Raw genomic sequence first — 18,560 nt, 5'->3', positions numbered from 1 at the left:
CTGAGCTTTAGAGCCTCTGGAATGGCCCAGGTAAAATCTATTCCTTTTGATCATCAGTCCTTTCAGTAACTAGAGACAGCTGCTATACTCCTGTGACTCTTCTCTCGCTCAGTGGGTAAGAGCTTAGGCTTTGAAGCCAAATAGAGTTGGGTCTGAATCCTGTATTCACAACACAATAGCTTTTGCTTTTGGATAAGTTACTTAAATGCTCTAAGTCTGCTTACTCAGTTTTAAACAGGGAAATAATATCTCCCTAAACAGGTTATTGTGAACATTTTTTAACATGATATAAATTAAGGACAGTACATAGGTATAATATTTGGTGCATAATATATGCTCAATAAAGTTCCTCTCACATCCTCCTCACCCCGAGATATCTGACATTTTCTTTAAATGGCCTATATTCTAGATTCCTTATTATCATATCACAAACCACTAGGCTCACGATAATTCTAAAGTCTAGAGGACTCCAGATTTTTTATAGATGAGATGGAGACATTTATAGCACTGGTTTTCAACCATATGTGATTCAACACCTCTTTTTATAATAAATATTTTGTAATGCTCTTTAGTATCCTCAAAATACATTAATAGGAAATTAATCTACCCCCTGGTGGTATAGTGCTTAAGTTCACCTGCTCTGCTTCAGTGGCCCAGGGCTCATGGGCTTGGATCCTGGGCAGAGACCTACGCACCACTCATCAAGCCATGCTCTGGCAGCGTCCCACATACAAAATAGAGGAAGATTGGCACAGATACTAGCTCAGGGACAAGCTTCCTCCAGCAAAAAGAGGAAGATTGGCACAGATGTTAGCTCAGGGGCAACCTTCCTCAAACACACACACACAAATTAATATAATGTCCTAAATTTAATATAAATGAAACATTTTTTAAAAGTAGCGTATAATAAAATAACGTGAATTTCAGTATGCAAATGCTTGCACAAGACTTCAACGGCAGATATAACAAAGAAAAGAGGTGATTGCACCTATACATGAAATCTCTATTAAAGCATCGGCCTCAAATGCTGGCTGACCCAGGAGGGAATAGTGTGGCTACCAGTGATAGAATTTTCTGAAATCGTTAACAGCTCCTGTTAAAGTTCTGAACAAAACCAAAGTACAATCTTCCCTCTTGCATATAGTAGTCCTATACCTGGAAAATGAAAACTTTGCAAAAATACTTTAAGATTTTATGTTACATGAAGTTAGGTTTTAAGCTCTGATGACTATAAACATTTTTTACCTATAACGATATCCTGCAGGTCATTTGAAGTTCATAACAGATGGAGGACAATGCTTTGAAGTTTTGACCTGGCTGGTGCATTGTGGAATGTCTAGCACCACCGGCTAGTAACACTCCCCATACCAAAAGCACTGGGACCATAAAAAAATACACCCACAAATTTCCAGAACACCACCACTGAGAATCATTGTTTTAAGGCTTCCAGATCTATCTGTACTCCTATTCTTTATCTGAGCCACTTTTTAGGAGCAACTATAGTATCATTTTGATGGCATATCTGGCATGCTGTGGTTTTTGAACCAACGCCACTTCTTTCAGAAATGTCCTCAATTTTACCCTTTAAAATAAGCCATATCTATCAGATTGAAGTAATTTGCATTAAAACTAAATTCTCTATCTTACATTTTTGTTAATTTCATTTTCTGTGTTTCACTTCATCTTTTCAGTCTATCATTTTGAATCTTGATTCCGACAGATCATATTATCTCCTCCTGGTTTTCATCACCTGCAAATTAGATAAGCATCTCTCTGTCTTTATCCAAGTTGCTGCTAAAAATGAGGAATCCGATGCAATGAATGACAGGGCTTTAAGGAATTTGACTGAAAACTTCCCTCCATATGGACATAGCTCATTACACATGACCCTTTTATTAATAAGTATACAGCTAAAAGGAATCCGTAAGAGGTATAGTCAATAGCCTTGCTAAAACTAAGACAAACTATGTCCATAGTATTTCTCTTATGTGTGAAGTTAGTAACATTATCATCTACTTGTAATTTTAAGGCAAAATGCTCAGTAAACCTATTTTGGCCTTTAGTGGCAACAATGCACCTTTCTAAATTATTCCACATGCCTAATTTTTATAATAACTAAGAATTCTGACATAAATATACACAGTTTTAAAATCTCACAGTATTAGTTTAGCTACTGTAACAACTAGACTCTAAAATCTCAGTGGTTTAACACAATGAAAGTGCATTTTTTGCTCAAAATTTGATCTGTGGTAGGGACACAAGGGTTCTGCTTCACCAGATGATTCAGGCAGCCAAGAAAAGCTAGGTCATCCTTGATACATAGGTCCCAGGCTCATCCTGAATACTGGCACACATCCAATAAAGCAACGGAAAGGAGAGCAGATGTCATGTAAGAAGTCTTTATAGGTTAGGTCAGGAAGTGGTATACATCATTTCTGTCCACATTTCACTAGATAGAGCTCACATGGCCACACCTAACTTTAAGGAAACCTGGAAAATAGAATCTTGCTGTCTACCTAGAAGGAAAGGAAATTGATTTGGGTAAACTACTAGCAGAGTCTGCCAATATCATTCTTTGACCTGCACTAGAGGGGCTGCAGGTCTGTGCTCCTGTGCTCCGGATATCCCCACATTTTGGAATGTCTTCCTGAAAATGTTCTAAGTTGCCGCCTGTGCCTAGAACTATCCAGGGCCAGCAGAGTTCTCTGGGAAGTGCACCTAAAGATGAGACCTGGTCCCACATGAGTCTCTGTCACTGGAAGAGTCAATCTCAAAATTCTGTAAGTTCCATTCCAGCGTCTGGGACCTGCCAGAGCTAGTAGTAGTGCTTTTCAGATAGGGTGTCCTGAGTCAGTTCCAGGAGCTATGTGAGCCACAGTTTCTGCTTATTCACTTCAGAGTGTTCTTTGACCTTCTACCCAGACTGTGGGGTTCCCAAATGCTCCAATGAGATTGCACCACAACAACAGTGATACATTGATTTGGAGTGACTTATCCAAGACAAAATTCAGGACAAGCTCAGAGCTATGGGCTACCAGTGGTCCACTGTTGGCGCTTGGGAATGAGTCCCACGGGTAGGTCCCTGCATGGATTCTCACTCCTCTGTCTTGGACCATGGTACTGCCTCAGTTCTGTAGCACCCAAGGGTAGCAGGGATGGCAGTAGCCAATATTTACTCTTGGGACCCCCACCGTCAGTACCCAGGGAGGTCACCCATCCTCTTCACATGTTCTTTACCATGTTCTAGGCAGTCCCTCAGGAGTGGGTGCATCTAATTCCTCTGAAGGCAATGAGATATTTACTCCACGATGCCAAAGGGACCTTCTGATTAATGTCCTCTGGTCTCCAATTAATGTGGTAAGGTTGTGCTCTGCTGAGTCAGGCTTCCATGCTGGATGAGAGATGGATATTCCTTGCATGAATGGAACCATTCTTCTTGCTTTGAACACTGGGTCCTTGCTTCTCTTCTCCATGGGTGGCAGTGTGTGGAAGGCAGGAGTAAAGGCAACATTGAACAAGATCGCATTCTAGGAATGTACTGATTACAGCCTAAACAGTTCAAGAGAAGGTGTAGTTGGACATGTGTTGTTTTATGTTTCAAATCATAAAGTTAACATAACCAGAAAACAAATTATTGTTTACAGTTTCCTTTATACTCTGGATAATATTTGTCTTTGTGGTTATCATCAATGAAGCATAGCAACAACTTTTGAGTCATTGGGAACCAATATTCATGACCTACATGATGGAAGATGCAACACCATGGGTAATGATGCAATCAGCATTAAAGAAATAATATTAGGGAACTGCAGAAGCGAGAAGATCCATATTGTTTCCATACAAACAGAATTCTAAGAGCCATGGTATTTTGAGCATTGATAGCATTATCTTTATCTCTCAATGGGAGATACTAAATTAGCCAAGATTGATGCATTTGATAATGGATTGCATTGACCCATAGATCAATGTGGGGCGTATTTTCATCATAACAGTTTTAATTCTTCAGATCCATGACTGTAAAATGTTTTTCTATTTATGTAGGCATTCTATAATTTCTTTCAATGATGTTTTGTAGTTTTCAGTGCATGTCTTGTGGTAAATTTGCTCCTTAAGCATTTTATTTTTTGATGCTCTTTAAATGAAATTGCTTTCTTAATTTCATTTTCAGATTGTTCAGTGCTAGTGTACAGAAATACAATTGATAGTTGCATATTGATTTTGTGTCCTGCACCATTGCTGAACTTGTTTATTAGATGTTTAATATATTTTGGGACTCGTTTTCAGTGCTCCACCACAGTTTATAACTCTGCCTTAGCCTTTACTTCCTGCTTGTACAGAGCCTCAAGGTCAGCCAGAAGTGGGAGCTTGGGGCCTTCTCAGATCTTTCCTGGGCATGTGCATAGCCTTGCACACACTCTCAGCTCTGCATATGTATGTGGCCTTCTAGATTCCCAGGAATACATTAGAGCTTCTCAAAGCCTTTTAAGAATATGTTATTCTTCAATTTTTTCCCTGTAAGTTTTTTGGTAAGCCTCTTCTTAGCCCCAACTAGTGATACCTCAAGCAACTGCAATGTTAAACATTTGCTACTGATTTCTTTTTTGTTTTTTTGTAAAATGCCCTGTAGGTAGCTCACATACAGAGCGGCAAGTCAGGTTAAATAAATACGTGATCTGAGAATGGAGCTTCTCCAGGAGATCAAACAGTGGCAAATCTGTGGGAATGGGCTTTGGGGATGCTTCAAACTCATGCTTCCCCATTCTGTGAGTGCGGCCTTCTGCACCAGACTTCTGTTTATCACAGCTACCATAGTTGGTTTTTAAGTCTACTAGGGAGCTGGGGGGAAGGGGATGTGATTAAGGCAAGCTAAAAAGCCACAAAAGACTCTCTGTTCTTACCAAGATTCTACTGTTTATCTTGAGTAAGAACATTCCTCAAATTGTTTCAAGTCTTTAGTTATTTTCCAGAGTTTGGAAACTATTGATTTTGACAGTTTTTGCCAGTGTTCTTGTTCTTATATGGAAGAGCAGATTTTCAAAATATCCTACTGCATCATTCTGGAACTGAGATATCCACACACAAAATGCCCAGAAAGAAACCAGATGCACACAAAAATGCATACTATGTGAATTTGTTTATATAATATTCAAAATCAGGTTTAACTAATTATGGTATTGGAAGTCAGGATCATGATTATCCTTTGGGGGGAGCACCAGGAAGATGGCAAGGAGGGCTTCTCTGGTGCTTCTTGTTTTCAGTTTGGTGTTCTGGATGCTGGTTCCGCAGGTATGTTCATTTGCAATATTCATTATCTGTATATATGATTTGGAGATTCTTCTGTATGTATGATACTTTAATAAAACCATAAACATAATAAAAAGATCAGGGACAGGTTTTTGTGTATTGGTGGGATAGGCAAGAGTCCTATAGGTAGCTTCAGTGATATTTGAGAATGTTCTGGAGCTTGAGTTTTTAGCTGGTTCATGTATGTTCCCTTAATTATGCTTCAAATGTTACACACGTGACAAATATTCTTTGATGTGGATCCACTATTACACAATAAAATTTATTTAAAATACTGTCAGTCATTGCAGACATCAGACAGGTGGGTGAAGAAGGTTTTGGGTGATCCAGCCCCAACCATTCAGGGCCCTCAGCTGAGAAAAGCCATCCTCACTGAGCTGTGCTTGATTTCTTGACCTGCAGATCCATAAGCACGATATATGGTGGTTGTTTTACACCACTAAGTTTTGGGGTGGTTCATTATAACAATAGATAACTGAACCACAGGAATTATTTCTTTATTTCTCTTCTCCTCTTTAGGTCACTAACTTGCTTCTACACAAATGACCCCGCTGCCCCACAACAGACATACTCTATACACACACACACACACACACACACACACACTAATGTTTACCCTGGAACAGTGGCTCCTGGAACAGTGAAATCGCCAGAGAATCTCTACGAAATACTGATGCCCAGACAAATTCCAGGAGAGGGGCAGCCTATAAAATATTCAAGCAACACTCCTCAAGATTGTCATGATCATCAGAAACAAGGGAAGAGACAGCCAGGAGAAGCCTAAGGAGACAGGAAAACTATGTGTTATGTGCTATGCTGGATGGATGGGATCCTGGAACAGAAAACGACATCAGAGAAAAACTAAAGACATCTGAATAAATGATGAAGTTTGGTTATTAATTATGTATCAATATTGGTTCATGGATTGTAACAAACATACCATGCTAATGTAAGATGTTAATAATAGGAAAAACTGGGTATGGGTGTATGGAAACTCTCTGTACTACTGTCTCAATTTTTCCATAAATTTAAAACTGTTCTAAAAATATAACGCCTGGGGGCTCACCCCATGGTGCAGTGGTTAAGTTTGCGTGCTCTGCTTCGGCAGCCCAGGGCTTGTGGGTTGAAATCCCAGGCACGGACCTACACACCACTCATCAAGCCATGCTGTGGCGGCATCCCTCATACGAAAATAGAGGAAGATTGGCACAGATGTTAGCTCAGAGACAATCTTCCTCACATAAAAACAAACATAACATCTGTTTAAAAAGATCCTGATACCCAGGCCCCACCTCCAGACATTCTGATTTAATTGGTCTGGGACATGTTAGAGTTTTGAAAAGCTCCCCAGGTGATTCTAACATGCAGCAAAGTTTAGAAACTCCTAAGGAAAAAAACCGCTTCAAGAAGCTAGGAAGATAGTTATAGATAGCCAGGAACATATTTAGGAATAAGATTAAAAGGCTTTCATTGGTTGAACCATATATACAACAAATTCTGGGGCAAGAGCTCTTGGGATATTTCTGAGATTTGGAGAATCATAAATGAAGTTTTCCAAAAGATCATCTAGTGGGTGGGTGGGTTGGTGTGTGTGTTTGGCAGTACATACCCCTAAACCAGGGTTAGCAAATATTTGATACTCACACCTCCACCCTTCCTGACCCATGCTAAATAAATAAATAAATAAAAATAAAATACTGTCCAATATCCTTTAATAGATGTTGAGGCTTAGAGACTCATAGCTTTCCATTATTTATTTGGATATGTAGAGTACTTTCAATATTTCATTTTATGATGCTGCAATTAGTACAAATATAAATAAATCTTTGAGTATGCATCTGGCGGTGTCCTTAGGATATATTCCAAAAGTGGAATTAAGGGGTCAAAGTATATGAACATCTTAAATACTCAGTACATATAATCAGATTGTCTGCTGGGAACATTTTACAAATTAGATCTCCACCTTCTTCAAAACCATATTACAGAATTCATTTTTCTGCCTCTTATCAAACACTGGGATGAATATATACACAAAAACGTATTAATAAGCTTATGCATGTTTATATATTTATTATATATAATTTAATTTCAAGCTATCAATATGTTAAAGGAAGAATGTTATCTCATTTTGTTGTGTGTTTCTTTGAGTAACAGTTGTGTTGAGTATTTTTCCCCAAGCTTCTTTTATTTTATTGATTTTTTTGGTTTCTGACCCTTATCTGTTATTTTTATTTATATTTGAGTGTTCCTATTACTCTTATTGATTTGTAAGCTCACTGAGCACTTTTAATTCTATTTTCTGAAGTCTCTGATCCATATTTGATTAAGCCTGGTATTTAACGTTCTTTGATAACTTAACCTCAAATATTGCTTGAACACATTTGCTAAGGTTTCAATCACTTCCATTTCACCAGGCATCTTTTCACTGAAGCTCAGAATTATGTAGAGGATATTTTTTCTCATGACTTCCTTTCTTTTTAAAATAAAATTTTCAGCCCCAATACCATCACAGGTAATGGAGCTCTCACAGGATTCAGTATGTTGTGACCCCTTTTGGGTTCTTAAAACTGCCTTTGAAGAAGATGCCAAGGGCTAGGTGGTCCTACAGCCTTGCTCCCTTCTCCAACAGTTACAGTATCAATATCCACACCTGCCTCATAGACCATCAGAAATAATCCCACCAAGCTTTTTCTCCTTGTTTATATCCATCACCACAGGAAATAGAGGCCCCCTCACATTCTCTCTCATCACAAGATTGTCCCGCCCACATGGCTTACTAAATTCTTGAGTTGACCCAATGTCATATTCCATCCCAAGCCCCGCACTGAGTCACTATGCCTCTGGATCCCAAGGTCAGTCAACTGAAAAATCTCCTGTATCTTTATCCTCTTCCATGAACATTCCCGAAATGTGGCTGCCCCTGGGGATATTCTTTCCATGCAGCTCTTTCAAGGGTTGTGTAAAGATCATTGTTCTTCATTTCTGCCTAAGACCCATTCCCTCTTATGGGTATCTACAGAAATGCATCAACCCCAGTCTTTGAAGATTATAGCACATGGATCACTGTACCTCTCCCCTCCAAAAAACTTCTTTCATAAATATTGGTACTTTTAATATCCAGATGCATGACCTTTCTAATATCTTGGCCTCTTGATTCATTGAACTCCTTTCCCACGATGGTCTTTTCCTTTACCCAATTTTCAACACTAATTCCTTGGTTGTATCTGAAATCTTGGCATGACCACTTACAGTGCATTCTTTCTTATTCAAATTTCAAGCATCGCTTTCTCCACCCACCACTTCTCATCTTTCCAGTTCACCCTTTTTGGACCTCTCCTTCACCCTGCTGTTCTAGTCCTTTCTCTCCCAGGTTAAATTCCAATTCCATCACCATAATCACACTCTACATTTTCTCTCAACTCACATATTCTTCTCTCTCCACCAACCATGTCCGGAAAATCCCTAATCTTGGTTCTAGCCAACTCTTCATTCTCTTTTTCCCAGCCCCTGAGAGGCTTGCAGTCAACCAGAAAAGACCAATCAATCTGATTGATCTCATTTTAAATTCATGATGCCCAGCATCAAAGGGGCCCACATGGCCACGCAGCAATTTCACATATTTCCCCAGGCCATTCAGTTTTTCACTCCCCTCAGTAACTGTTTTATACTTTTTCTTCTTTCCTCAAGGCTTTAGCTCCTGATAATGAACTTCATAACTAATAAGATTATTTTTAGTTCACAGAGAATATAAAAACTATCAGAAAATAATGTCTTCGACATCCTCCAACCTGCAGCTGATCTCATATACTCTGCCTTCCCTTCAACACAATAAATGAATTCTCCATGATCCTATCCAAGAAATTCCTCCTCTTCTACACTGGACCCCAGCATCTCTTGCCTACATAAGCGCATTCTGCTGAATGTGTGCCTTTCTCTCCTGCATCATCTATTTTTACCTCTGAATCATTCCTAAAATATATGAGCATGCTAAAATATGACCCATGTTAAGAAAACAGAAAATGTTCTTTTGTTTCCACATTGCACTCCAGCTATCTTAGGATAAAGATATTTCTTAGGATAAAGATTTTCTTAGGATAAAGATTTCTGAGGGCTGGAAGGGATAAAGAGATTGGGGGAGGAAGGATAGCTAAAAAGTATGGAGTTTCTGTCTGAGGTGATGAAAATGTTCTAACATTGATGGTGGTAATGGTTGCATATATCTGTGAATATACTAAAAACCATTAAATTTTTACTTTAAATAGGTGAACTGGTTGGTATATGAATTTATATCTCAATAAAGTTGTTAATAAAAAGCAAATAAAACAACCACAATGAGACATCACTTCACACCCTGTAGGATGGCAATAATCAGAAAGATATAAATCCAGTGGCTGCTTCATGGTGCTTTTCCTTTTCTGCAGCAGCACCACCACTAAACAGTTCCTTTTTGAGGAAATAGTGTCATCACTTCTTTGCCATAAACTCAGTTGATGGACTTCCCACTTATGACAGTTTCTCCCTTTTATTTGCTGTTTCTCTTCCCTCACCTTTTTCCATTTTGCAGACCTCAATATAATTTCCTTCTACAGTTTCAATTTTTAATTCCATAGATGACTCCTGGGCCTTTGTCACAAACCCCAGCCTCCCTCCTGATCTTTAAATCTTTCCAGCTACATTCAGATGACCTCCCCCAAACTGTACCTTAACATCAAACTCATCATATGCATCCTCAATCTGTGTCTTTATTTATTTTATTTTTTGTTAATTTTTAATTTTTTATTGCAGTAACATTGGCTTATAACATCATATAACTTTCAGGTGTACATCGTAATGTATTTCAAATTCTGTGTAGATTACATCATGTTCACCACTCAAAAACTAATTATAATCCATCACCACACATGTGAGCCTAATCAGCCCTTTCGCCCTCCCCCCTCCCCCCTTCCCCTCTGGTAACCACCAATCCAGTCTCTGTTGCTATGTGTTTGTTTGTCATTGTTCTTGTCTTCTACTTATGAGTGAGATCATATGGTATTTGACTTTCTCCCTCTGACTTATTTCGCTTAGCATAATACCCTCAAGTTCCATCCATGTTGTCACAAATGGCCGGATTTCATCATTTCTTATGGCTGAGTAGTATTCCATTATGTATATATATCACATCTTCTTTATCCATTTGTCACTTGATGGGCTCCTAGGTTGCTTCCAAGTCTTGGCTATTGTGAATAAGGCTGCAATGAACATAGGGGTGGGTGTATCTTTATGCCTTTGTGTTTTCAAGTTCTTTGGATAAATACCCAGCAGTGGAATAGCTGGATCATATGGTAGATCTATTCTTAATTTTCTGAGGATACTCCATACTGCTTTCCATAGTGGCTGCACCAGTTTGCACTCCCATCAGCAGTGTACAAGTGTTCCCTTCTCCCCACATCCTCTCCAACACTTGTTGTTTCCTGTCTTGTTAATTATAGCCATTCTGACCCTGACTGGAGTGAAGTGACATCTCATTGTAGTTTTGATTTGCATTTCCCTGATAGCTAATGATCTTGAACGTCTTTTCATGTGCCTGCTAGCCATCCGTATATCTTCTTTGGAGAAATCTCTGTTCATATCTTTTGCCCGTTTTTTATTGGGTTGTTGGTTTTTTTGTTGAGATGTATGAGTTCTTTGTATATTTTGGATGTTAACCCCTTATCTGATATATGGTTTGCAAATATCTTCTCCCAATTGTTAGGTTGTCTTTTCGTTTTGTTGATGGTTTCCTTTGCTTTTTACAGAAGCTTTTTAGTTTGATGTAGTCCCATTCGTTCATTTTTTCTTTTGTTTCCCTTGCCCGGTCAGACATGGTACTTGAAAATATGCTACTAAGACCAATGTCAAAGAGCATGCTGCCTATGTTTTCTTCTAGAAGTTTCCTAGTTTCAGGTCTTACATTCAAGTCTTTAATCCATTTTGAGTTGATTTTTCAACCTGTGTCTTGATCCTTGTTCCTTCTGTCAATCAATGTCACCATTCTCTTAGTCATTAATGTTGTGAAGATCAGGGTTATCATTCATACTCCCTCTCTAGACTCTCTCATATCTAATCAATGATCCAATGCTACAGACTCTGCCTCTTTAAGACTGACTTTTCTTTCTTTCATTTTTTTTGAGGAAGATTAGCCATGAGCTAACATCCGTCTCTAATCCTCTTCTTTTTAGCTGAGGAAGATCAGCCCTGAGCTAACATGAGTGCCCATCCTCCTCTATTTTATATGTGGGATGCCTGTCACAGCATGCCTTGAAAAGTGGTGGGTATGTACATTTGCGCCCAGGATCCGAAACGGCAAACCCAGGGCTGTCGAAGTGGAGCACTTGAACTTAACAGCCATGCCACTGGGTCAGCCCCTGACTTTTCTTAATTATCAAATTTGGTAACTTTTCACCGCTTTCCTGGGATGTTATAATATCTATCAACCTGCTTCCAATTTTTCTACCCTTGAAAAATATGATCCACATTGTCATCAGTTATTGCTCTAAAACCTAGATTTTATCAAGCCGCTGACGTAAAACTCAAATGTGACAATTATGTACTTATGTACTTGATGCATATTCTATGCCATATGCTCTTATATATCCTCTATGACAGTATTAGCTAAATGCTTCACATGCAATAGCTAAGCTCTCCTTGAGTAAATCTTGGAGGGAAACAGTATTATCACCAAGAAAGAGATTAATGAACTTGCCCCAAATCAGAGAGTTAGTGAGTGATAGAGGTGAGTGGTGCAATTCAAACTCTGGTCTGCATCCAGAGACCGACACAGACTGCCAAACACGCTTAAGACAAAAGCTTCATTGGCTGTCTGCTGAAATCTAAATTCCTAAATCAGACATTCAATTTCATCCGTAAGATGAATACCACTTACCCTTTTCAAGTTAATGTTTCTCTTTGCAACCTTCATTCTTTCTGCAAGAGCTCATATAAATAAAATAGGTGCATTTGATTTCATTTGGCTTCAGTTTCCACGTCAGGGAAAGTTACATAGAGGGAATCATTTCTGTGGACCCATCCAAATCGCACATTATAAGATTCTATACACTCTCACACTGTAGCCATCTCAAACTAATGCCCCAGTCTTATCAAAATAAGAAACAATAAGCAAACCCAGACCTTCTCTTCCTCGGCTCATGCTTCACCCTCTACCTGGAAATTGCATCTCCATGACTCTATTTGTTCAGTTCTTTCACAAATCTTTAAGGGCATGCTCATATGCCACTTTCTCCATAAAGCTTTGTCTGACACTGTAGGAATCATTAGAACAAACTTATCTCTCCAAACCTGTTATTCAATTTGTACTTGTATTCAACTACAATACATACTACCTTACATTTTAATTAGCTTGTGCTTTCCTATCTGATTCACTAGATGAAAAGTTCACTTAGTTATGCAACCATATTCTACCCAGCCTATTTTCCAGCCTACTTTGCTATGATGATTATGTGGCAAACAATAGCCACTCAGCAAATCTTTAATAAATGAGTTGATTCCCACATCATTAGCTTAATTCACTTTCATATGTTTTTAGCTAAATGGAGAAATAGTTTAGCATAGTGGTTAAGAGCTCAGACGGTGTGTATTTAAATCCCTAATCTACTATCTACCTAAACTCTCCGAGCCTAATTTTCTTCATCTATAAAACGGTAATAATAACAGTGCTTGTCTCTTAGGGTTTTTGTGAAAATTATGTGAATCAATTCATATAAAGAGCTGGAAGAGTATCTGTCATGTTTTAAGCACTCAATAAACATTAGTTATTATTATTGTATACTATAAAACAAAAATAAGGGTTTTAAAGAGAGATCTAAAGTAGTTTCCAACAAATGTGCTTTTATGTGCTTTGTATGGGACTTCCTGGCAGGTGAAAAATAACAACAAATTTAATTAAGCGGTGACTTTTCTGGTCAGTATAAAGGACAGGGCAGTTTTAATCCCAGCAAGAAGCAGGGTCTGGAAGCTTTTCATAGCCAATCATTTTCTTTAACATGAATAAGTCGAGTGCTCCATTAGATCTGGAGAGGATAGTATAATGGAATCAGGTCGATAATAGGGGCATTAAGCCCTCTTGCATTATAGGAAATTATTGAAAAAGGCTGCCAGGCTCTAATTTCCTTGCCAAAATATGACTATGGATATTCAACAGTAACATCAAGCCTGATAAAAACTTTACTTTATATAGCTGGAAACCCAAACGGCTGCAAAGGATGTGCATGTCAGTCTTGAGCAAGAATATGAATGAAAGGAAATAGACACATCCCTGTTTCAAAGCAGGTGCTTATTAGAGATGTCACTTTATTTAGACGCTTTAATTAAGATGAAATGTATTTTCTTTGCTTGTTTTTAATTTATATTGCAACTGTATGTTGGAATTGAAATTAAGCCAACATGAGCAGTCTGTGTAACACAGTGACATTTTTAACTTTTGAATGTTGACATCAGAGAGGGTCAAAACTATCATAGTAAACTGAGGAAAATTTAGCCTCATCCTTCTTTCTATTATCTTTCTTGAGAATTAGCTTATTTTCCTTCCATTACATTTTATTACTCCTTTATTTATACTCCTTGACTACTCCTTTATTATTACTGTCTTTATTACTCCTGTATTTCTTAAGGCACTAAGTTTTCTTATTCATTTTACACTGCTTTCCAATTTGAGAGGGAAAATTTTGAGTCAATCTAACAACCACTAGGAAAATTCTCATGACAGCATTTACCAGCCTGGCCCCAATTCCTTATTATTAGTGATATTCTGTGTGGGGCTTATGAGCAAAGAATAAGGCCAATAACTGTCCAGAGCCAGGGAAGCCTGTCTGCAATAGCGTCAGAAACCTCCAGAGATGAACCATGAGGCATGGAGCATGCATTAGAGTGGCTTTTCTATGCATCAAACTAAGAGAAAACATAACTCATTGACAGAGTACACAGATGTGTCCCTGTAATAAGATATGTTAGTGAAGCTGACCCCACAACCATTCCTTCTTCATCGAACCTGTTCTGATTACTTGATAGTCACACTTCTCACACACACACTGCTCATATTCCCATCCACTGAAATGAAATAGACATGTCAGGGCAGCCCCAGACAGAAGAAGTCCCCAGGTGCAGATGCCTCCTGTTTCTCACGCAGAACTCCAAGAATCCGTATAGGTTCATATGACCAATGAATCCAGGTAACTAAGATCAGCTCTCTCTTTCACATCACATGTAAAAGGTTATTTCCTCTCCCTTTGCCCTCAGTGCACTTTATCAGCCCAAACCTCTCATTCACAGAGATATTTTCAAATATCAGATTCAAAAGTGAGAGTAAAAATCATTCAACGCCACTAAAAACGCCTATCTTCCCAATAGCTTAAATCTGACAGATATCTTATTTAACCTTCCGTTCCATTTAACAGTCTAACAAAGCTTTGAAAACAGCATCCTGTGTTCCTTTTTGGTATCTTTTAAATGAGAACCATCAGTGCCTTTTCAGATTTGTTTTCACTAAGCACGATCAGATCTTATTAATTCAAAAAGAGAAAACAATAAAAAAAATTGAATTAGAGAGGTGCTTAGAGATATGATTAAACTAAGATAAGGCTGGAGAAGATTTGGCTTTATGTTTTTATGAGACATATCTTCCCAGTAAGGATCTAAGAGGTAATTCCTAATAGTATCAATAGATGATAAAAGATTTCTCTATTTTACTGCCTCCCACCACCTACCTCCACCCAAAATTCTTGGCTATGATTAAAAAAAAGTCTTCTTTACATATAAATAAAGAAAATCTAATTTGAGATACTGACTTTGGAGCTTAGAGAAAAGTAAGAAGTAACAGTTCAAAGGTGATTTGAGTCCCCACTCCAGACCCAGATTATATAATGTTTTATAATATGCCAAGGATATGTTCTTATTAAGTGGTGAAATGCACAAACATGGGATGTACATGAAAGCAGTTTAAATTTGCTTTACATTTTTTTTCATGCATATGTGTGTTATTACTCTCATTTAAAAGGAGGAGACTAGAGGATGACTCTGGGAAGACAGTGCACAGCAGGGTACAACGACAAACATCCTTATAGTATAGGATTGCGGTTAGGAGAAGGTGATGCCTTATAGTGAAAGAAATCACTACCTTTTTAACTAAAAGCCAAATCCACCAAACTTGGAAATAAAGGGACACCCTTCATATAGGAGAAGTGGCCTGAACGAGGATCATCACACATTCCCCACAAATCACCCTCTCAGGAAATCTCTCTCTCTTTTACTGCCCTGGGGAGAAGGAGGAGCTTCTGCTGCTTTAGGACACTCTGGTTCAAGCCGGTCCACCAGACCCTGCTAATGGCCTCCAGCTTCACTGAGACAGGGCTACAGCAAGAAGAAATCTCAGTCCATAGACTATCTTCCTCCCTCCCTCTCCTTCCTTCCTTCCCTCCTTCTCTCTTTCTCTCCTTCCTTTTCTCATTCCCTCCCTCCCTTCTTCCTTCCTTCCTTTTGTTTCTATTTAGGACCTTTATCCTGCTGGAGTTGTGTCTCTGCCACAGGGGAGTCTATGTAGATATCAGATATAAGAGCTTACATGTATGTTATTTGTTGGTTCACTAACTCAGGGGTTCCCCGGTGATATCAGAAACTGACTCCCATGCACAGAGGGTAGGGAGTGATGAAGGAAAGAGGCAAACCACTCCAGACTGGTAGATGGTAGGCTTATAAACAAGGGAACTTACTTGCAAGGCTTGTCTTCAGTGACCACAAGATGAGTATATCTCTGCACCCACCTACCAAACTGTAAAAGTTTACATAGAGGCCTTAACGGGGTTCAGGCATGTATTCCCTCCAGAGGGTCTCAACTACACATTGCTCTCTCAAGGATGTATCCTTGAAAATGGCTCCCCCCATGGGAAAAGTCGGAAGAAAGTAATTCCAAGGACAGGGGAGGAGGTGAAGAGCCTCTGATTGCCTGGGTCCAGCTCAGGGTTCAACGGGCAATCACAACCTCTCGATGACCTCCTCCAACAGTATTCGGGGTGGAGGTGGGGAAGCTGTACCAGATAGTCAATACAGTTTGACCAAACATGAATCCACTAAGGCACCTGTCTTCACTCCTGGTCCTTGGAGAGCTGCCTACAGGCTGCTACAGAACTGACACTCGTTTCTGTTCACACAGCACCTTTGGGTCTGGCAGCCCTTTCTACTATGTCTCTAACATCTATATGCAAACAACCATTTTGCTGCTTTGACAACACGCTAAGGTTTAGGAAATTGTGAGATTACTTAAGACTACCTCTGCCAAGAGGCATCAGTCATTTCTTCTCTAGGGGCTTGACATCTTCCCTGGGAGTACTATACTCCAAGAAATTGACTGAAGTCTTGTTCTCAGATCCCACAGACCTATCTGGGAGTTCCTTCCTCATCCCAGAGTACCCACGGGGAATAGCCAATCTGGGAAATTAATGATTCTACTCCAATTGCTTCCACTTCACTCTCAATTCTCTTACCTTTGTTGTATGAGATTTTAATTTTCCTCAGAACCTAAGTTTTTGAAACACAGCTTAGAGAGGAAATCTTTTTTTTTAAAGTTATGTTCATCTATCCCTAGCGACAAAGAACATAGAATGATGGAGAAAGTTACTTCAATGATGGAAAGTCAATGAGTTAATAAAAATCTAGAAAAAAATAAGTAGTTGAAAATGATAGTTTAAGAAAGGGTAAAGAATAACAAAATTAACTTAAGCGTTTAAAGTAATTTGAAGTGAGGTTATCTTTCATACAAGGAATCATTTACTCATTAGCTATGTCTCCCGGTCAAGGTCCTTTTATGGCTTCCTGTAACAGACACTTTCTTCAGCAACTGCCACCTAAATGCAGTGCCCTAACCTCTGCATGCTCTGAACACTGAATACAAGACAGCAAGGGATCCAGGGATATAAAGGGGCCTCACCTTGTCAAGTTTCTCCTTCTGGATCCTGTGACCTATCTAGATTGTGATGAAACACTAGGACATAAGTTCCATGAAGTTAGGGATTTTTATCTTTCCTTTTTATTTCTGATTGCCTGCATTTAAAACAGAGTCTGGCCGGCAACAGCTGTTCAACAAATATTTGTTGGATAAATAAATCCTATAAGATCCCCTGTTTGTATCTATATACACAAAGATGTATTTTAGTAATTCCTGCTGCTAAACGTTATTCATTATTCTGAGACTCTCTGAGGCATCAGGTAAAAAGCAAACAAGCACAACAACAAAAGGGTAGAAAACAATTTGAGGAGTCTAAGTTGACAGGTGGGATGAGAGGAGAGACAAGGTTTTTCCTAGCAGCCTAGGGGACTGGCTCCCTCCATTACAATCCAGAGATCTGTAGACCTTACCAAAATTTCAGGTGAACTATGACTATGCATTAACTGTGTAACAGGTAAGTTGGAAGGAAAAGCTTTTCTCAGAGATCTCAACTGATCCAAATAAAAGCCATAGCAGGTACAGCTGCTCATCTCCCTCCACCATATTTGGAACCATAAAGGTACAAATAGGTTTTCCCTGGAGAGGATTCATTCTGCTGACCTTTCACAGTTATCTTCTAAACCTGCTCCATTCATCCCTTCCCATTTTGTGCTCTAGAAATAGAGCGGAGAAGTAGAGTTAGGATCAAAGTGCATCCTAGACAAGCTCCTGATATGACTCTGAGGCTCATGAGTTTCCTAATTCAGCTGATATATTAGATCTCCTCTGTGATACTGAAGCTGCCTGGAAGCTGAGTGCCTGATCAATAGTTCCTGGTCTCAACAGTGGAGTTCTCTTTTCCTCTAACATTTTCTTTGAAGATCTAGCTGGCATGACTCCATGAAACATCCCTTTAGTCACCGAGTTAAATTCACTTCAGTAAACTTAAATTTTTACGCCAGAGGAGTGAGTGTTTTATTTTTCTGCTAGAGACTATAAATGGGACATTTTATTGAAAATATCTCTTGAGCCATTGCTCGAGTAGTATAACTAGAAGGCCCTGCCAGTGGAGAATGAAACATACATCCATTATTAGTTCCATAATAATGTTAATAATATGAGCCAAACTCAATAAGCCTAACTAAATATGGATCTACAGAGTAATCTCCCGGATATGGAATAAGTGCTACACACAATGATTCATTTTAACACGGAACAGTGCAGAACGATCTCATGTGATGAGGTAGTTACATTCTTAGAATACTGCAGCTTTCATTAAAATGCTTTGTATAAAATGAACACA

The sequence above is a fragment of the Equus quagga genome, chromosome 8 (genome assembly GCF_021613505.1).
Source record: "Equus quagga isolate Etosha38 chromosome 8, UCLA_HA_Equagga_1.0, whole genome shotgun sequence".
Taxonomy (NCBI): domain Eukaryota; kingdom Metazoa; phylum Chordata; class Mammalia; order Perissodactyla; family Equidae; genus Equus; species Equus quagga.
Note: the sequence above shows the minus strand (reverse complement) of the source record.